The sequence below is a fragment of the Heptranchias perlo genome, chromosome 4 (assembly GCF_035084215.1).
Source record: "Heptranchias perlo isolate sHepPer1 chromosome 4, sHepPer1.hap1, whole genome shotgun sequence".
In the NCBI taxonomy this organism is placed as follows: domain Eukaryota; kingdom Metazoa; phylum Chordata; class Chondrichthyes; order Hexanchiformes; family Hexanchidae; genus Heptranchias; species Heptranchias perlo.
In genome coordinates, this window is record NC_090328.1 from 10,847,392 (window position 1) to 10,861,979 (window position 14,588).

The window sequence follows — 14,588 nt, forward strand, 5'->3', positions numbered from 1 at the left end:
ACTGTAGAGATGTAGAGGCTGGATCGTGCCAGAAGGGAAACAATATTGCACAGCAAGGAGGAGTTTTTTTGTGTGTAATTTTTCATTTTACAAGAGAAGCTTAAACAACCATTCCAAATTCTACAAACAATTAGACTTTAAACAAGATGAGCATAACAGCACGAGCATTTAACATCAAGCAGCAAGCATAGATAGTAAGTATACCAAGGAACCATCGCCAAGAAGAATGTGGATGCGAACCACGAAAATTAGTGGTCATATAATTTTGCACATCTTTTCCTGCAACACGTCAAATTCCATACGATGTGTTCTTATCTCCACAACGTTACTCTTTAGTATCATGCCGATCATTTGGACGGGGACATGGCCACTCTGGGATAATCTGGATTTAAATGATCTCATTCTGTTACTCTGGATTTAAATGACCTCTTTCTATTACTCTGGATTTAAATGACCTGATTCTGTTACTCTGGATTTAAATGACCTCATTCTATTACTCTGAAATTAAATGGCCCCATTATGTTACTCTGGATTTAATGACCTCATTCTGTTACTCTGGTTTTAATGACCTCATTCTGTTACTCTGGATTTAAATGACCCCATTGTGTTACTCTGGATTTAAATGACCTCATTCTGTGACTATGAAATTAGATGACCCCATTATGTTACTCTGGATTTAATGACCTCATTCTGTTACAATGGATTTACATGACCTCATTCTGTGACTCTGAAATTAAATGACCCCATTCTATTACTCTGGGATTTAAATGACCTCATTCTATTACTCTGGATTTAAATGACCTCATTCTATTACTCTGGATTTAAATGACCTCTTTCTATTACTCTGGATTTGAATGACCTGATTCTGTTACTCTGGATTTAAATGATCTTTTTCTATTACTCTGGATTTAAATGACCCCATTATGTTACTATGGATTTAAATTACCTCTTTGTTACTCTGGATTTAAATGACCTCATTCTATTACTCTGAAATGAAATGACCCCATTATGTTACTCTGGATTTAAATGACCTCATTCTATTACTCTGGATTTAAATGACCTCTTTCTATTACTCTGGATTTAAATGACCTGATTCTGTTACTCTGGATTTAAATGATCTCTTTCTATTACTCTGGATTTAAATGACCTGATTCTGTTACTCTGGATTTAAATGATCTATTTCTATTACTCTGGATTTAAATGACCTGATTCTGTTACTCTGGATTTAAATGACCCTATTATGTTACTATGGATTTAAATGACCTCTTTGTTACTCTGGATTTAAATGACCTCATTCTATTACTCTGAAATGAAATGGCCCCATTCTATTACTCTGGATTTAAATGACCTCATTCTGTTACTCTGGATTTAAATGACCTCTTTCTATTACTCTGGATTTAAATGACCTGATTCTGTTACTCTGGATTTAAATGACCCCATTATGTTACTATGGATTTAAATGACCTCTTTCTATTACTCTGGATTTAAATGACCTCATTCTATTACTCTGGATTTAAATGACCTCTTTCTATTACTCTGGATTTAAATGACCTGATTCTGTTACTCTGGATTGAAATGATCTCTTTCTATTACTCTGGATTTAAATGACCTGATTCTGTTACTCTGGATTTAAATGATCTATTTCTATTACTCTGGATTTAAGGGACCTGATTCTGTTACTCTGGATTTAAATGATCTCATTCTATTACTCTGGATTTAAATGACCCCATTATGTTACTATGGATTTAAATTACCTCTTTGTTACTCTGGATTTAAATGACCTCATTCTATTACTCTGAAATGAAATGACCCCATTCTATTACTCTGGATTTAAATGACCTCATTCTATTACTCTGGATTTAAATAATCTCATTCTGTTACTCTGGATTTAAATGACCTCTTTCTATTACTCTGGATTTAAATGACCTGATTCTGTTACTCTGGATTTAAATGACCCCATTATGTTACTATGGATTTAAATGACCTCTTTCTGTTACTCTGGATTCAAATGACCTCATTCTATTACTCTGGATTTAAATGACCTGATTCTGTTACTCTGGATTTAAATGATCTCTTTCTGTTACTCTGGATTCAAATGACCTCATTCTATTACTCTGAAATTAAATGACCCCATTATGTTACTATGGATTTAAATGACCTCTTTCTATTACTCTGGATTTAAATGACCTCTTTCTATTACTCTGAAATGAAATGACCCCATTCTATTACTCTGGATTTAAATGACCTCTTTCTATTACTCTGGATTTAAATGACCTCTTTCTATTACTCTGAAATGAAATGACCCCATTCTATTACTCTGGATTTAAATGACCTCATTCTATTACTCTGGATTTAAATGATCTCATTCTGTTACTCTGGATTTAAATGACCTCTTTCTATTACTCTGGATTTAAATGACCTGATTCTGTTACTCTGGATTTAAATGACCCCATTATGTTACTATGGATTTAAATGACCTCTTTCTGTTACTCTGCATTCAAATGACCTCATTCTATTACTCTGAAATTAAATGACCCCATTATGTTACTATGGATTTAAATGACCTCTTTCTATTACTCTGGATTTAAATGACCTCATTCTATTACTCTGAAATGAAATGACCCCATTATGTTACTATGGATTTAAATGACCTCTTTGTTACTCTGGATTTAAATGACCTCGTTCTATTACTCTGAAATGAAATGACCTGATTCTGTTACTCTGGATTTAATGATCCCATTATGTTACTCTGGATATAGAGTCATAGAGTCATTGAGTTATACAGCACGGATAGAGGCCCTTCGGCCCATCGTGTCCGCGCCGGCCATCAAGCCCTGTCTGCTATAATCCCATATTCCAGCATTTGGTCCGTAGCCTTGTATGCTATGGCATTTCAAGTGCTCATCCAAATGCTTCTTGAATGTTGTGAGGGTTCCTGCCTCCACAACCCTTTCAGGCAGTGAGTTCCAGACTCCAACCACCCTCTGGGTGAAAAAGTTCTTTCTCAAATCCCCTCTAAACCTCCCGCCTTTTACCTTGAATCTATGTCCCCTTGTTATAGAACCCTCAACGAAGGGAAAAAGCTCCTTAGTATCCATCCTATCTGTGCCCCTCATAATTTTGTACACCTCAATCATGTCCCCCCTCAGCCTCCTCTGCTCCAAGGAAAACAAACCCAATCTTCCCAGTCTCTCTTCATAGCTGAAGCGCTCCAGCCCTGGTAACATCCTGGTGAATCTCCTCTGCACCCTCTCCAAAGCGATCACATCCTTCCTGTAGTGCGGCGACCAGAACTGCACACAGTACTCCAGCTGTGGCCTAACCAGTGTTTTATACAGCTCCATCATAACCTCCTTGCTCTTATATTCTATGCCTCGGCTAATAAAGGCAAGTATCCCATATGCCTTCTTTACCACCTTATCTACCTGTTCCGCCGCCTTCAGGGATCTGTGAACTTGCACACCAAGATCCCTCTGACCCTCTGTCTTGCCTAGGGTCCTCCCATTCATTGTGTATTCCCTTGCCTTGTTAGTCCCTCCAAAGTGCATCACCTCGCACTTTTCCGGGTTAAATTCCATTTGCCACTGTTCCGCCCATCTGACCAACCCATCTATATCGTCCTGCAGACTGAGGCTATCCTCCTCGCTATTTACCACCCTACCAATTTTTGTATCATCAGCGAACTTACTGATCATACCTTTTACATTCATATCCAAGTCATTAATGTAGACCACAAACAGCAAGGGACCCAGCACCGATCCCTGTGGTACCCCACTGACCACAGGCTTCCAGTCACAAAAACAACCTTCGACCATCACCCTCTGCCTTCTGCCACTAAGCCAGTTTTGTATCCAAAGTGCCAAGGCACCCTGGATTCCATGGGCTCGTACCTTCTTGACCAGTCTCCTGTGGGGGACTTTATCGAAGGCCTTACTGAAATCCATGTATACCACATCCACTGCGTTACCCTCATCCACACGCCTAGTCACCCCCTCAAAAAATTCAATCAAATTAGTCAGACATGATCTTCCCTTGACAAAGCCATGTTGACTATCCCTGATTAATCCTTGCTTCTCCAAGTGGAGACTAATTTTGTCCTTCAGAATTTTTTCCAATAATTTTCCTACCTCTGATGTTAGGCTCACTGGCCTGTAGTTCCCCGGTTTTTCCCTACTCCCCTTCTTGAATAATGGTACTACATTAGTGGTTCTCCAGTCCTCTGGCACATCCCCTGTGGCCAGAGAGGTTCTGAATATATGTGTTAGAGCCCCCGCAATCTCCTCCTTTGCCTCACACAGTAGCCTGGGATACATTTTGTCCAGGCCTGGGGATTTATCCATTTTTAGGCCTGCTAAAACCGCCAATACCTCCTCCCGCTCGATGTTAATATGTTCGAGTATATCACAGTCCCCCTGCCGTATTTCTATGTCTACATCGTCCTTCTCCATAGTGAAAACAGATGCAAAAAATTCATTTAGAACCCCTCCTACATCTGCCGGCTCCACACACAGATTGCCATTTTTGTCCCTAATGGGCCCTATTTTTTCCCGAGTCATCCTCTTACCCTTAATATACTTATAAAACATCTTAGGATTTTCCTTTATTTTGCTCGCCAGTGTTATTTCATGGCCCCTCCTTGATCTCCTAATTTCTTTTTTAAGTATCCCCCTGCACTTTTTGTACTTCATTCTGTTACTCTGAAATTAAATAACCTCATTCTGTTACTCTGGGATTTAAATAACCTCATTCTGTTACTCTGGGATTTAAATGACCTCATTCTATTACTCTGGATTTAAATGACCCCATTCTGTGACTCTGAAATTAAATGATCTCATTCTATTACTCTGGATTTAAATGATCTCATTCTGTTACTCTGGATTTAAATGACCTCTTTCTATTACTCTGGATTTAAATGACCTGATTCTGTTACTCTGGATTTAAATGATCTCTTTCTATTACTCTGGATTTAAATGACCTGATTCTGTTACTCTGGATTTAAATGATCTCTTTCTATTACTCTGGATTTAAATGACCTGATTCTGTTACTCTGGATTTAAATGATCTCTTTCTATTACTCTGGATTTAAATGACCCCATTATGTTACTATGGATTTAAATGACCTCTTTCTGTCACACTGGATTTAAATGGCCTCATTCTATTACTCTGAAATGAAATGACCCCATTATGTTACTCTGGATTTAAATGACCTCATTCTGTTACTCTGCATTAAATGACCTCGTTCTGTTACTCCGGGAGTGATCGACGGTTACGAACTCCGGCTCAAACACCGCCTCGCGCCACGTCCCTCACGCGCCGAGACAACCGCCAACCAACCGCCACCCTCCTCTCCCCAATCCAACGGGCTCGGCGCATGCGTCGAAAACCCCCCCCCCCCCAAAAGAAACGCCCCACTTTCCCCCCCCCCCCCCGCCCCGCCCCGCCTCCTCCAGCACAAATAATGAGAGGATAACGCGAGATCTGGTTGCGCGAGTCCGGCAACGCCGAGAGGACGGGACAGCGAGCGAGCGAGCGAGCTAGTGTCGCGATGTCAGAGCGTCAGTCGGCCCAGTGTGCCATGACAACAGGAGCTGGGAGGATAATGTGCAGAGTAAGTACGGTATAACGGGGTCGGGGGTGGCTTTCGGCCATGGGCGGCTACATTCTCGGGCTGTGTGGTTTTGTTTGTTTGTTTGTTTGTTGTGGGCGGCTCTTCTGTTGTGGTGCGAGCCGTTTTTAAAAGGGTGTACATCAGCCCCTGTTTTCTGCGTGCTGGCTGTCCGGCAAGAGGCAGACATTCTGGGGCGAAAAGTACAATTGCCTGAGTTGTGGGGGGGGGAAGAGGCCGCTGAATGATTGATGGGTGCAGTGTGTTGGAATGGAATGGAGTGGAGTGGAGTGGGAGGGGAAGAATTAATACAAAATAGGATGGTGTTGTATTCTTGTGCGTAAATGCATCAGACAAGTCCAGAAGGAGAAAATGCCTTTTCTGCCAGTGCCCTTACTCACTCACTCCCATCGCACTCCCTGCATCCCAACCTGTTTTTGCTTCTGCTATATTAGAGCAAATTGTAACTGCATTACCTCCAAGGGGGAGGGGGGGGGGGTACTGTATTTACAAAGTGCATTAACTAGACCTGGTGTGGAGAATTAGTACTGCACAAAGCTTAGTGTTTCATTATTATTGCATTAAGAATTTCAGAATTCAAGGAAACAAAATCATTCTGTTCTGTTGTAAGTTCTTTAGAACAGTGGCCTGATGTGTTAATAATTCAGTAGCTTCCTTTCATCTGTATTTTGAGGGGAAGGGTTGGACCAGCTGAACCTAGTTAGTCATTTTTTAAAAAAAAAGCCCCTGTATATTTTATATCTGGAGTTCTGCATCCTTCATCTGCAAGATCAACTTTGCTGTCTATTCAGTGTATGTGAGATGAGAGAGATCTGTAAAATAATTATATTTAATCAGGTCTCTTGTGCCGTTCATTCAAGCACAAATCTACATTTCATACCCTTACTGCCAGACTCCAAAAGGAGTTTGGGGGAGGGGATGTAGTCATTTGAATTGCACTGAATCAGGCTTCCTCTGAACTTCACAAGTCACGTGCAATTTAGGAACATAGGAATAGGAGTAGGCCACTCAGCCCCTCGAGCCTGCTCCGCCATTTGATAAGATCATGGCTGATCTGTGATCTAACTCCTTATACCTGCCTTTGGCCCATATCCCTTAATACCTTTGGTTGCCAAAAAGCTACCTATCTCAGATTTAAATTTAGCAATTGAGCGAGCATCAATTGCCGTTTGCGGAAGAGAGTTCCAAACTTCTACCACCCTTTGTGTGTCGAAATGTTTTCTAATCTCACTTCTGAAAGATCTGGCTCTAATTTTTAGACTGTGCCCCCTACTCCTAAAATCCCCAACCAGCAGAAATAGTTTCTCTCTATCCACCCTATTTGTTCCCCTTAATATCTTATAAACTTCGATCAGATCACCCCTTAACCTTCTGAACTCCAGAGAATACAACCCCAATTTGTGTAATCTCTCCTCGTAACTTAACACTTGAAGTCCGGGTATCATTCTAGTAAACCTACGCTGCACTCCCTCCAAGGTCACTATGTCCTTCCAAAGGTGCGGTGCCCAGAACTGCTCACAGTACTCCAGGTGCGGTCTAACCAGGGTTTTGTACAGCTGCAGCATAACTTCTGCCCCCTTGTACTCTAGTCCTCCAGATATAAAGGCCAGCATTCCATTAGCCTTATTGATTATTTTCTGCACCTGTTCATGACACTTCAATGATCTATGTACCTGAACACCTGAGGCCCTTTGGACATCCACTGTTTTTAACTTTTTACCATTTGGAAAGTACCCTGTTCTATCCTTTTTTGATCCAAAGTGGATGACCTCACATTTGCCCACATTGAATTCCATTTGCCACAGTTTTGCACATTCATCTAATCTATCCATATCGCTTTGTAATTTTATGTTTTCATCTCCACTGCTTACAATGCCACCAATCTTTGTGTCATCGACAAACTTAGATATGAGACTTTCTATGCCTTCATCTAAGTCATTAATAAATATTGTGAATAATTGAGACCCCAAGACAGATCCCTGCGGGACTCCACTAGTCCCATCCTGCCAATGTGAGTACCTACCCATTATCCCTATTCTCTGTCGCCTTTCGCTCAGCCAACTTCCAAACCAAGTCCGCACTTTTCCTTTGATTCCATGGGCTTCTTTCTTAGCTGACAGTCAAACTAAAAAAAAAGTAATCAGATCTGTACAAATATAATCTACATTATTGTGTTTATTATGCTGCTTTACTTTGGGTGATGCCAGTGGGCAAGGATAGGGTTAGGTATTGCATGTTTAGTTTTGGAAGGATTTCAGAGGGTTACAGGTGTGCACAATGTTTATGTAGTCTAATGCACCCAGGCAGTGCTGGATTAGAGTACTAAAAGCAGGAGGGAGGTTTTCTGTGTGTGACAGCATTATTATTGGTGTAAATCACATAATTTAATGCTCTCTGGTTGAAAATTTTGTGCATTGAAAACCTTGCTTTGTGTTTAATTGCTTTAACTGAATGGGAATTACAGAGTGACTTGTAAGTTTGTGCTTTTGGAGAATTTGCTAAGCTGAGTGATTAGAAATCTGCTTGTCCGCAACAGAGGCTTCTTTAGCTGGGCAGGTATAATATGTGGGTGAGGGGAGAGGACTGGGTGATTCACTCCTGGACATAATTAACATAATCAACAATAATTTGAACATGTTCTGCAATTTTTCTCATGGAAAAGGCTTTAATCTCATTTTAAAATTAAGCTAATTTTGTAGAAATTTAAGTAACAAATTAATATCTGCAAATATGGAGCTGATTTGGGAAAGAGTTGGGAATGTTAAATATAACTGCAGCCATCACCTTCACTGTAATTTTCATAACTCCTATTTCCACCGCCCCCCATTTTCTCGCCCACTCTCTGAAAACATAGACTTATGCTGGGTTAGGTTACTCCTTCAGCTGGCAGCCCTCTGCTGTATCACACAAGTGGTCATTCTTTATGTGTGAACCTAGACAGGAAGTGTTGTTGCATTTGTGCTACAGTTTTACAGCCAAGCTTGATCCTGGCCTTATCTGATAACTACACTTGCATACTTTCCATCACGTGTAGCAATTGTGAACACAATACTTTCTAAACCGAAAAGCAATCAAGAGTGGAATCTTGGCAGTTGTGCTTTCACAATTACAGGTACATAGCAAAAAGAGTAGGGTATTCAGCTCCGCGAGCCTGTTCCGCCCGTTCAGTTAGTTCATGGTTGACCTATGTCTTAACTCCATCTACCTGCTCTGATTCCATACCCCTGAATACCCTTGCTGAACAAAAACACACCAATCTCAGTTTTGAAATTTTCAATTCATCTTACCTGTACAGATTTTTGGGGAGAGAGAGTTCCAAATTTCCACTACCCTTTATGTGAAGAAGTGCTTTCTGACTTCACCCCTGAATAGCCTAGCTCTAATTTTAAGGTTATGCCCACCTGAGTGGGGATTGAAATGAACATCTTTCTTGTCTGTACAGTTTAGCACCACACTTATCCGCTGAACCCTTAAAAGGACACACCAATGATTTTTTGTACTCAAGATAGGTACTAAATTATAAATTGACTGGATAATTTTTTTTGATGTTTCTTTTACAGCAGTAAGATCTAATTTGATGTTGGAGGGATGGGATTTGGGTGGGAGACCATACTCTGAAATCTCCAGCAATGCTTCAGTTGTCCCATTTAACTCTCGAGTTATAATGTGAATTAAAAAAAAACTTTTTTTAAAAAAAGCTTTGCCCTACCAAAGTACAGTTTAATTAATGAAATTATGACAATTTGTTTTGTATTTTATGATCTTGGTAATCTTAGTTTGTGGGATTAGTGTTCTTACAGCTCACTCAGCAATCAGGGCCACTGCAATTTATTCTGTCTTGACATAAGTGGTTTTGCTTGCTATGGATATACAATTCATTAGTGATTTGAGAGAAGCTTACACAGTCAAATTAATAAAATTAGGCAAAGAGAGGGAAAACAGATTAAGGAGGAGTAAAAGCACAGTTTTCCTTTCCTTTCTTTACCCCTTCATGGAATTTATTCAGATATGGATTCCTCTCCTCTGCATACAGCACCTCAGTTTGTGCTGATGGGATTGAGATCCTTGCCAATACCAGTCTGTAGCAAAAGATTAGGAGGTGCATTTCACTAACTGCCCGGGCAGTTGAAAAAACTGTCTGTACTCACCAAGCATTGTTCTGTGAATTATAAATGCGATTTCATTTCGAGGATTTCATTTTCACATCGTTCACCTGACGAAGGAGGAAGCCTCTGAAAGCTTGTGAATTTAAAATAAAATTGCTGGACTATAACTTGGTGTTGTAAAATTGTTTACAATTGTCAACCCCAGTCCATCACCAGCATCTCCACATCAGAATTAACTGTTGACATAGAGAAACAGTTCAGCGTATGCCTGGGGCTAATATTTGCTTAGTGGTCACAAATGTAGGGTTTGGTTGGGGACTGGAAGAGCTAGGATAGCTTTGGGGCTGGAAGAGGTATGGTCTGCTTGATGGTTGCAGTCTGGGGTCTGAATTGTGGTTTTAAAAAAAGATCAGGGTTGTGTCCAGTGATACAGCAGGTCAGGCTTGCTGGGTGGACCATAGTTCTCTTGGGCTTGGGGGCGGGGCACAAAATGATCAGTTACGGTCCTTGCTCTTAATTGCCTTTGAACGAGTGGTAAATTTATGGAACATGCTCCCTATAAAGACGGTGGAACCTGAAGGTGTTGATTCATTCAAATGCAAATTAGATAGATTTGTTTGAGAACATAATATTTTAGGATACAGTATATGAGTAATTTGAGTATGCCATATGGTAAGTGTAGCATGCTTGGGAGGAACAGGTGACTTTGGACCCAAGGCTCCCAAAATTTTCCACCACTGACTGGTTTTCCTCACTTCATGTCTGGGTCTGTTGCAGACTAATTGGTGATTGATTACCGTGAATAGTCAACAGCTCCATTATTGTTGTACCTTGTGACGACCTAGATGGTAAAAGGTGAACTGGATGGACCTTGGTCTTTTTTCGTCCAGCAATTCCTATGTTACTACTTGCTAGCATGTGCCGCCGCCTTTTCCAACTTGACCTGCTTTATATTCATACCCCTCTCCCAACTCCACATTGGTTTCAGAGGCTTCAGCTGTTTTGGTCACATACTGCAGAGCATTCTCCCTAAAAAAAAAAAATCCCTGCCTTCAGAAACTTCCTCAAAGCATATCTCTTTGATCATGCCTTCAGCCTCCTCCCTACCTCTTTCCCCCTTTATGTTTTCGCTCTGAGAATTGCCTTGGGATGTTTTTGCAAAGAATAAAGGATTCATCACAATTCAATTCATATTTTTGATACATATGAGTTATGGCTGGTCAGATTAAAGTTGTTCACTGTTAGATTGCTTTCCCCAGGCTAGAAAGGATGCATATTAAAGTCTAGTATGCAAAATGTCACTCTAAAGGCATTATTCCTATACAAACATGTTTTGATTGCAAAACAAGTAGAAATTACCCACACAGAATGCTTACTTTACCCTGAAATCTATCACAATAAGGTAAAATGCTTGGTAACACGTGGTCTTTCATCTTTGGGAGTTTGAGAATAGCGTTATTTTGATGGGAAATGATGGCTCGTTTATGGGAGTGGCCTTTGGCATAGAGCAGAAGAGAAATAGCCAGGTGAAAACTAAAAGTGTAACTGGTTTATTTTGTTAAAGGAGCTATGCAATAATGCTGTCATCAACCATTTGCATCAAACATCTTTTTTTCTCCTGTAATCTAGCTTTCAATTTCAAAGGGGGTGCGAGGCACATCCCAACTTTTTATACCACTGGATTGCAGCATGTGCAGAGGTGGCACATTGAGATTCCACGGTGGGAAGAAAGAAAGACTTGCATTTATATAATGCCTTTTGTGACCTCAGGACGTCCCCAAGTGCTTCACAGCCAATGAAGTACTTTTTGAAGTATAGTCACTGTTGTAATATAGGAAATGTGGCAGCCAATTTGTGCACAGCAAGGTCCCACAAACAGCATTGTGATAATGACCAGATAATCTGTTTTGTAATGACGTTGATCACACAAGTCTTATGTTGGACGCTGTTCTAGGTTCAGTTTCTCAGTAGAAATGGCTAAGTGTATCTTTTTTGTTACTTTTGTATATGATGCTTCTGCTTATCTGTTGTTTCTCATAAATCACTTCACTAGTTTATAGCCTAAACCACGGTCTGATGGAATGCTTATTCTTCCAATATCTAAAGTCTAGACGATCACATGAGGGCTAGTATCATATTCAGTCCGCTAAGTACAGTAATGTGGATATCCGTTCGATTCCTGGGTAGCGTGACAGTACCAGATGTGTGTGTAAAGTCACACTCGAGTAGGGCTTGTTTATGGGTGTGGTCTTCAGCACAGAGCACAAGAGGAAGAGGGGAGATGAGGAGAACTTTTTTAATGCAGCAAGTTGATATGATCTGGAATGCATTGCTTGAAAGGGTGGTGGAAGCAGATTCAGTAGTAACTTTCAAAAGGGAATTGGATATATACGTGAATAGGAAGCATTTGCAGGGCTATGGGGAAAAAGCAGGGGAGTAAGTCTGATTGGCTAGCTCTTTCAAAGAGCTGGCACAGGCATGATGGACCGAATGGCCTCCTTCTGTGCTGCGTGATTCTCTGGTTCTATGAAAGATCTTGGTAAAGACTAAAACGTAACAGTTTTTATTATGTTAAAGATGTGATATAAAATAATGCTGTCATTACCACTTTTCATCACATGAAATTTTTTGTAAACTTTTCAATTAAAACTGGGTAGGAAGAAAGATGGCATTAAAGATTTTCCTTGAGGCAGGTTTAGGACAGAATTCTGTTCTATTTTTAGTTCCACAAACCTATGCATTTGACGATGTGAGCACAACTGCATGTTGCTGAAACAGTGCATCATACCTTTATTCTCTTCCCACCGATTGATGGAGCTGGTATGAAGCCATGGAGGTGGGTGGAGAGCTTATTGATTTGATGGTGGAATGGGCAGAGAAATGGCGGATGGAATTCAATGTCAGCAAATGTGAGATAAGAAATGTTGATAAAGAACATAAAAGTAATAATTATAGTTTGAATGGGAGAAAGCTGGATGATGTGGAATATCAGAGGGATTTGGGGATTTAGGTTCACAAGAACTTTTGCCTCACCTCAAGTGGGTACAGCCATGCAGAACCTAATGGAATACTGAGTTTTATGGCAAGAGGTATAGAATATAAAAGACAAGATGCGATGGAGAATCTATACAAAACCTTAATAAAACCACAAATGGAATTGTACCATTTCAGACTCCATGCTCCAGGAACGATATTGAGGCAACAGAGAGGGGAGATTGCAGATTCATTTGGATGATGCCTAGTATGAGGAAATACAAATAGGAAGGTAGACTTGAAAAATTAGGATTGTTTTTGTTAGAATAGAGGAAATTAAGGGGTGATTTTATGGTGGTGTTTAAAATTATACAGTGGTGGGACAGTGATTGATTGCTATGATTAGTCAACAACTCCATTATCGTTGTATCATAAGAAATAGGAGCAGGCCATACGGTCCCTCGAGCCTGCCCCGCCATTTAATAGGATCATTGCCGATCTTGCACCTCAACCCCACCTCCCCGCTCTATCCCCATCATCATCATGCAACTACCAGGATGGTAGACGATGAACTGGATGGACCTGGGACTTTTTAAATCTAGCAGTTCTTGCGTTCCTATACGTGGATAGAAACAGACTTTTTGCACTGATGGAAGGGTCTAGAACGAGGGGATGTAAATATTAGATTAAATGTAAGCGATTTAGGACAGAAAGCAGGAGAAACTTTTTTACGCAGAGCGTTGTGAAACTAGAATGCACTACCAGAATTAATGATTGAAGTGGAAACCATATTCACATTTAAGAATAGGTTAGATAGGTGGTTGAAAGAAAGGGGAATTAAAGGGAACAGAGCGGCACATAGAATTGGGGCTGTCGCTCATCTGAAGGTGAAACGCCAGACTGGCTGGGCTGAATGGCATGTTTCTGTGTTGTAATTTTATGCAACTATTGCTGGAGGTGCTGTTTTTTGTATGAGATGTTAAACTGAGCCATAAAAAAAATCCAAAGGCACAATTCGAATAAAAGCAGGAAGTTCTTCCATTGCCCTGGCCAACATTCGTCAAACAGATTGATTGGTAATAAGCTGCTGTGTTTGCTCACAAAACAGCAGTGACGACATTTCAAAAGTAATTTGTTAGCTGTCAATCACTTTGGAACGTCCTGAGGATGTGAAATATGTGTTGTAAATGCAAGTTTGCTTATTTTTCTTCTTTACAAGCCAATGACACAAACTGTTCAAAAATTGGTAGTACATTGACAATCTTGCTCAGAGAGGCCACAACGATGCCTATTTTGGGAAATGGAAAATATTTTGTAGATTATGTAGTTACCGTTGATCTTATAAGGATGGTTTGAAGAGTTGTTGAGCCTGACTGAGTAGGGTGAGTTTTACTTTGCACCTGCTATACTTGACCTGGAAGTCTTCAATGCTGGTCCCTGGTAAACAAGATGGCAAAGTGTTTCATTCGTAATCTTCATCCTGAGCACCAAAAATCTAACATTGAGAATGCTTTTAGGAGGTGGGGCAGAAATGATGTACATCAGATATTAAAGGCCCCATATGAAGCATAATGTCATTTGCACACATTTTCATGATGCACACTTTATCTAAATTTATTCTGGAATTAATGCATGTAAAATTAATTTGTCGTGTTTTTGTTGGGAGACTGTGGCTAAGTGATGACTGGAAAGAAAACAGCAAAGCACATGAGCGCAAATGAACTGATAAGGATGCATATGTGAAATGCCTACTTCAGAAAAAAATGTCAGCTGATGGGGAGAACAGGGAGCATTCAGTGACAATGTGTCGTGGGAGGACAAAATAAAATTCCATCCAGAATTATGAATGTTGAATGTATAGCACTTGAGGCAGGATTGTGTCT

At 40.3% G+C, this 14,588-nt stretch overlaps 1 protein-coding gene across 3 annotated transcripts in view; it reads left to right on the forward strand.

Moving 5' to 3' along the window:
- The first annotated feature begins 5,476 nt into the window (after positions 1–5,476).
- The window catches only part of clcn3 (chloride channel 3), a 154,301-nt gene continuing 145,189 nt past the window's right edge, over positions 5,477–14,588 (forward strand). For 2 of the 3 annotated variants that reach the window (XM_067982474.1, XM_067982473.1), the window contains exon 1: positions 5,477–5,608. The gene's annotated coding sequence lies outside the window, so the exon portion shown is untranslated. The remainder of the gene's footprint in view (positions 5,609–14,588) is intronic. The other variant, XM_067982471.1, reaches the window with a different exon arrangement.